We start from the raw sequence: 6,221 nt of genomic DNA on the forward strand, positions 1-6,221 counted from the left end.
TTTCATTTTGTTTTACTTCCAATTTTTCATGGATATATACTTTTGTAAAATAGTATAAAAATGAATTTCTAGAAAAGTAAAATAAAAATGACATACAAAATACAAGGCCCATTTTTTTTTTATTACTAGATTCAAGAGTCATAAAATTTCTTCGACAATTTGCCATAAATATTTTAAGAGCTTACTCTCAATCTCTATACCCAATTTCAGAGCAGGCCAGTAACTAACAGTTTACAGCTCAGCACTAATGGACCATAATTTGAGTGGTACTGGTTTAGAGCAAATTCTCAAGGAGATGCATTAGCTAACTGAGATAATCCAGTGTTTGAGTGGGGAAAAGTTCCCTAGCAAAGGCATAATAGAAGTGCAAAGTCAAGTAAGTATTTTTTGCTAGCAGCAAAATGACCAAATGAGAGTGGGGTGGCCAAGAAAAATAAAAAACACACAGGGCTGGGAAGCACGTGATCTACAAATGGAATGATCCAGAGAAGAGAGCACAGACTCTGCCCAAGGATAACGTGCAAACTCAGGAAGCATTCTATATTTTTCCAAAAATGTTGTATTTCTTGACCTAGCAATGGTTTTACAGATTTTCTTCTTAGAACCACTTATTAAAATGTACTCATAAGTTTTATGTGGTTTTGTATATTTGATAATTAAAAAATGCTATACATACGCCTACATGCTAATGCTTGCTAAGGCTGTAAGTCACAAATGTTTCTATGTCAACACAACTGAATGCAACTAAGTGTTGGAAAATTTACATTGGGGGTGACTTTGGTACATTCATATTCAAAAAGTACAGTGTTTGTATCTAAAATTCCTTTCAACAGCCCTTAAATAAAAGATCTCATACTTATCACCCTTACAAAGGATAAACAACTGATAAAAATGAAGACAGACCAAAGATTCATTTTTACTAGTGAAGGACACAGTTTATTATTCTTAAAGGAATGTTGTCAGGTAAGATGCATCTTAAAGGAATAAATCTGTGTGTGTGTGACGAACATCTAAATGCCAGGGCGTGGGGATGGGAAAAGGCATTCTTACCACTCTGCCCCCATCCCTCTCTTATTTATATTTTGGTTGCTTAATGAGGGAAAGAGAGAATACTCTTTCACTTAACCCTTACTCTAAGATGGCATAGAAATTCATTCAGAACTAGCTATGTGATATTTAGAGCGTTTTCTCACTAAGAATATGTATATAAACAAGTATATATTGTGACTAGCCTGGAAGTCTCTTTTATGTTTCAACTTGAGTTTCAGGAACAATGTTTCATTGGTGAATTAAACTTTGCTTTTCTGATTTTTACCTATTTTATGCTTAAATGACGAGGGGGCATGAGGCAGCTGGAGAAAGACAGTGGCACCTTGTTCTTTATGACATTCATTCACATTTCCATTTTCATTTTGTCACCGGAAAACTCCTAGAGCAGTTTGCTTCGATTCCTTTTTCAGAGTTCTAAGCAACGTCTCTCCTGGCTCCTGTGGGGTTTGCTCATCAAATACAATGGAGGAAAGAAGTCTGGACACTTTCTCCAGCATCATTCTCAGGCCCACCCTCCACAGCCCTCTAGAAGCCTTTGTCCTCTTCTCTGCAACCAGCCCAGGCTCCAGAGATATCAAGTCCAGTCCCGCAGGCTTCTCTCTCCTGAGGGGAGCTTGTTCATAACTAAACTCTGTAGCTATGGGCAGGTCACTTATCCATTTGAGGCTGTAGTTCCCTCGTTTCTTTGGTTGATTTTTAAATTCTCTTTTAAAATTGTTTAAAAATATTTTGATTTTTTGCTTTAGGAGCTGAGGAAGGAAGCAAAAAAGAAAGACTGATAATGGGGTCAGAGGAAATGAATGAGTAAATTAAATTCACTTGGCTCAGCAGAAATAGATCTTAGTGAATGAAGCCAAAGAGGACTCTGTGCTTTGAACCTCTGGGACATCTATCAAGCTTTGTGTCACCATGATTATTTTTATTGGCATTTCACAAGACATTTCGGTAAAGGATCAGAACAAGAAAAAATAGGATGAGAGAAAGAGAAAAGAAAGGAGAGTCTGGGAACGGTAGGCAGTTGTCCAGTTCTCTTTGGTCAATTTCCTGCTGGTGGAAAACAAGGGACAGAAATAAGGAAAAGGAAAGATAAAATCAAAGTGCAGCGGGAGATGGCACAGAAGTAGTCAAAGAACTGACAGCAAGGCACGTTGTCAGGGGCTCCCTTCTCTCCTACTAGTCACCAGTGACAAGTCTACAGTGCTTCTAAATCAAGGACTGCAGATCAATCGCTTTGAAAGACCAATGGGTGATATAAATAAGTGAAGCTGGCTCAGCATGAGACAAGAAGGAATGATAGGAATTGTGTGAATAGAGGAGCACATTTCCCACGTGAAGGGGCACCCACCACCCAGGGCAGGGCCTCCTGAATTGCCAGGTCAGCCAGCCCAGTGTTGCCAGACCTTCCGATACTTCAAGAGAAACCCCATATCTGGATTTTTATTTAAAATGCCCTGATTTTCAAAACATTATTTAGTTTCTGTGGACACTTGTCTTTACCCCTAACTTTAAAGAAAAAGGGAAAGAAGGAAAGAAATGGAAATTAATTCTCACATTAATTCTCCTTCTGTAGAGTCAATATTGCCTTATATTTTTTTCATTTGTTTTTCACATATGGACATTTGCTTATGGAGATTCAAAAATTCCTAAAGGGCAGTCACCATGCCCTGTATTTCTTTATGCTCTATATGAACTCACCTACAAAGACTAGAGTTCAGGTTTGATTAAAAAATTCTGTGGCTGAATTAAAATAATCTGGTAATGCATTCCTTTTATTTTTCTCTCCCTGGTGGAACAAAACAAAATCTATTATTGCTTATGTTTATGTGGCCACCTTTTGTCAATAAAGTAGAAAATACTGGTATGAAGCAGGTGTATCCTCCTTCCGTGTTTTTCTCTCCAAAATGCTAGTTCCCAAGCCTCTAATTAAAGTCTTTGAAATTTCAGAAACTGTTTTTAATACACCCCAAAAAGGAATGGCAAAGTGGTTACATGAGCTAATTCAATTTCTGAAATTTACCTCAATATCAGAATATTCCTGATTAGAGGTCAGCAAATGATTTCTGTAAAGGGCCAGAGAGTGACTATTTTAGGTTTTGTGGCCGTTTGGTCACAGCTACTCGACTCCGCCCTTGTAGCACAAAAGTAGCCAAAGACAAAATATAAACTGGTGAGAGTGAGTGTGTTCCAATATGACTTTACAAAAACAGGCAGCACACAGGATTTGGCCAGTAGACTGTAGTTTGCCCTCATGAAAAATCAATTTTTTAGCCTGCATTTTCCGGATAACTGCTTCTATTTCAAATTTATATTCCAGTGTAGACAGCTCGCTTTATTTAACATTTTCTCCTACTTCTTGCTGAGAATTGACTCCTTCCCTGATCATTATGTTCCAGTCTTAGTACAGGCCATTCTACTTCTGATACTTGCAAATCATTACTCCTTCCAACGCCAAATTCAACTACAATTCAGTCTTCACCGATTTTGTCTCTCATTTGATTGTTGGAAACAGCTTCCCAATTGGTCTCTCATTCTACAGCCTCCCACACCTCTGATATAGTCTATTTAGATATACTAATTTTTTTTTTTTTTTTTTTACTATTGAAGCTATAATCTTGTCACCCTTTGTTCAAACATCTTCTATGACTCCCTGTTGCCCATATAAATAAGGTTCAGACTCCTCAGCAAGGCATGACTGCCACTGGACCTTTCCAGCTATGTACATATCCAATTATTGATCTCTTTGCATCCCCCTCGGCCAACTGAGAATCGTTACACTGTTCTGTGCTTTGATTGTGCCAATCCCTCTCTGGATCTTGAACTCTGCTTGGCTAAATCTCAGTTTGCTTCAAGACCAGTTTAGATGCCACCATCTCCAGGAAGTATCCTAGGTTCCCCTCTGCTGAAGGTGTGCTTTCCTGCATCTGTAGTCTAGAACTTTGTGTCTTGCTTAGACTACGTATTATTCTATTATTACCTTCAGTTTTAAACTACCTGAGGAAAAGATCAAAGCCCCATCATGACCACCACCAAGACCTAGACCGAAAATCCTGCTATAGGAGACAGCATTATCAAAAGCTAATATTTAGGGGCTGGCCCAGTGACATAGTGGTTAAGTTCACGTGCTCCACTTCAGTAGCCCTGGGTTCACAGATTTGGATCCTGGGCATGGACCTACGCATCGCTTATCAAGCCATGTTGTAGCGGCGTCCCGTATATTAAGTTAGCTCGGGGCCAGTCTTCCTCAGCAAAAAAAAGAGGAGAATTGGCAACAGATGTTAGCTCAGCGTTAATCTTCTTCCTCTTCTTCAAAAAAAGCTAATATTTATCAAGCACTTTCTATGTGGCACTATAAAACTTCATGTTTTACACTTTTTATAAATGTTAAATCACTTAATCCTTACAATCACATCTTTTACAGATGAGGAAACTGAGGTGATTGTATAATATTTATTTTATAGGTGAGGAAGCAGGCAAAGAGAGGTTACACAGCTAGTTGGTTGCAGAGCTGCCATCCAAACCCAGCGGGAGGCTTGGGAGCCAGAGTCTTGGCTGCTGCATTGGACCATCTCTCAGTACACTTTTATAGGGTTTACATTTTGCAGAATTTGGATTATATCTTGCTTCTCCTCACTTATAGAAGTTGTAATAATTGTATCTATGCCTTAATGACATCTCCTGCATCACAATTATGAGGTATTTGAAGTTGAGTACATTTGTTCAAAAATAAAACCCTCAAGAATAGAATTGTTGTTGAAAACTACAATCTGTTCTACGTGTTCTACTTGATTATTACTAAAATAGTTTTTTTTTTTCAAGATTTAAAGATTCCATCTTACCTCCCTTTACTCCCGTTCTTAACTTTACAAGTTAAAATCAGTTTTTCTGTTTTCTTTCAGTCTTCAGGTCTGGATATGTGAAAAAATTTTTTAAAATATTAAAGCCAATTCCACTTTTCCGTGGTGCTCTCCTGTTCATCTATAACCTCACAACATGGCATTGCTCTCTTCCTGGAGAGGGGTGGGGAGCCCTAGTGAGTACCCTAGCAGCCATCCATAAGCATGGGTTGGGTTTTGCCATGTTTCTAAACACGAATCTGCTGAGCTTTTGGGGCGATATTAGCTCACTCACATTTTATGTAGCACGCCTTGACGCAAAGACCGCAAGAGCAAGCTCCAAAAAATCCACTCGGAGAGTCAGCACGCTTGCCTTGGTTTGTATGTCACTGGACTGGTAAGTCAGGTTCCAGATATTCCTTCTATGGCCAAAATAATCTTTCCCTTTGGTGGTGGCTAGAGCCCTCTTGTCCTTCCTTTCCCTTTGGCCTTGGGCTGCTCATGCCTCAGACTCTATCTTAATACTTCAGTAGGTAGAGACCAGGGTCCAGAATTAATAACGGGTGAGAAGGCGCTGCTGATGAAGAGTGTATCAGTTTCCTAGCGTTGCTGTAAAAAAGGAGAACAGACTGGGTGGCTTAAAACAACAGAAATTTATTTTCTCACTGTTCTGAAAGACAGACATCCAAAATCAAGATGCCAGCAGGGCCATGTTCTCTCTGAAGCCTTTAGGGGAGGATTATTCCTTGCCTCTTCCACTTCCTGGTGGCCTCAGGCACTCCTTGGCTTGTGGTTGCATAAATCCCATCTCCGCCTCTGTCTTCACATGACCATCTTCTCCCTGTGGGTCTCTGTCTTCTCCCGGTGTTCTCTTTTCATTAGAACATCGGGCATATTTGATTGGGGCCCGCCCTAATGACCTCATCTGCAAAGACTCTTTCCCAGTAAGGTCTCATTCACAGGCGCACATCTTTTGAGGGGACACAACTCAACATATAACAAGGGGTTAGACTCCTCTTCTTCCTTTCCTCCTGACCCCACAGGCCCAGGTGAGGGACAGAGAGAGGGTGGGCTGTCCTTCAGGAATGTTAAGCATGAGTCCCCAGTCCTCACTACTCCTTCCCCCTTGACACTCTCTTACAGCCTTCGGCACCAGTCCTGCTCTCCCCTTGTACTTCTCTTCTGGCCTCTGCTACTGCCCAGAAGTTACCTTGGACTCCAAGAATAACTATAGAAAGGGGATCAGGTCGTCCTTATTGCTCCTGAAACCAGATGCTCCTCTGTTGTGCTAGGTTCAGGTAAAAAAGGTTACAGATGCCTGGGAAGTAGCTTCTGTAG

General features: G+C 40.2%; 1 pseudogene; it reads left to right on the forward strand.

Annotated features, from left to right (window-relative positions):
- The first annotated feature begins 447 nt into the window (after positions 1-447).
- LOC147916240 (U6 spliceosomal RNA) lies at positions 448-548 on the forward strand (annotated as a pseudogene).
- Positions 549-6,221: the final 5,673 nt, after the last annotated feature.

Source organism: Ceratotherium simum, chromosome 9 (assembly GCF_057802395.1).
Source record: "Ceratotherium simum simum isolate JZ-2026a chromosome 9, ASM5780239v1, whole genome shotgun sequence".
NCBI classification, from domain to species: domain Eukaryota; kingdom Metazoa; phylum Chordata; class Mammalia; order Perissodactyla; family Rhinocerotidae; genus Ceratotherium; species Ceratotherium simum.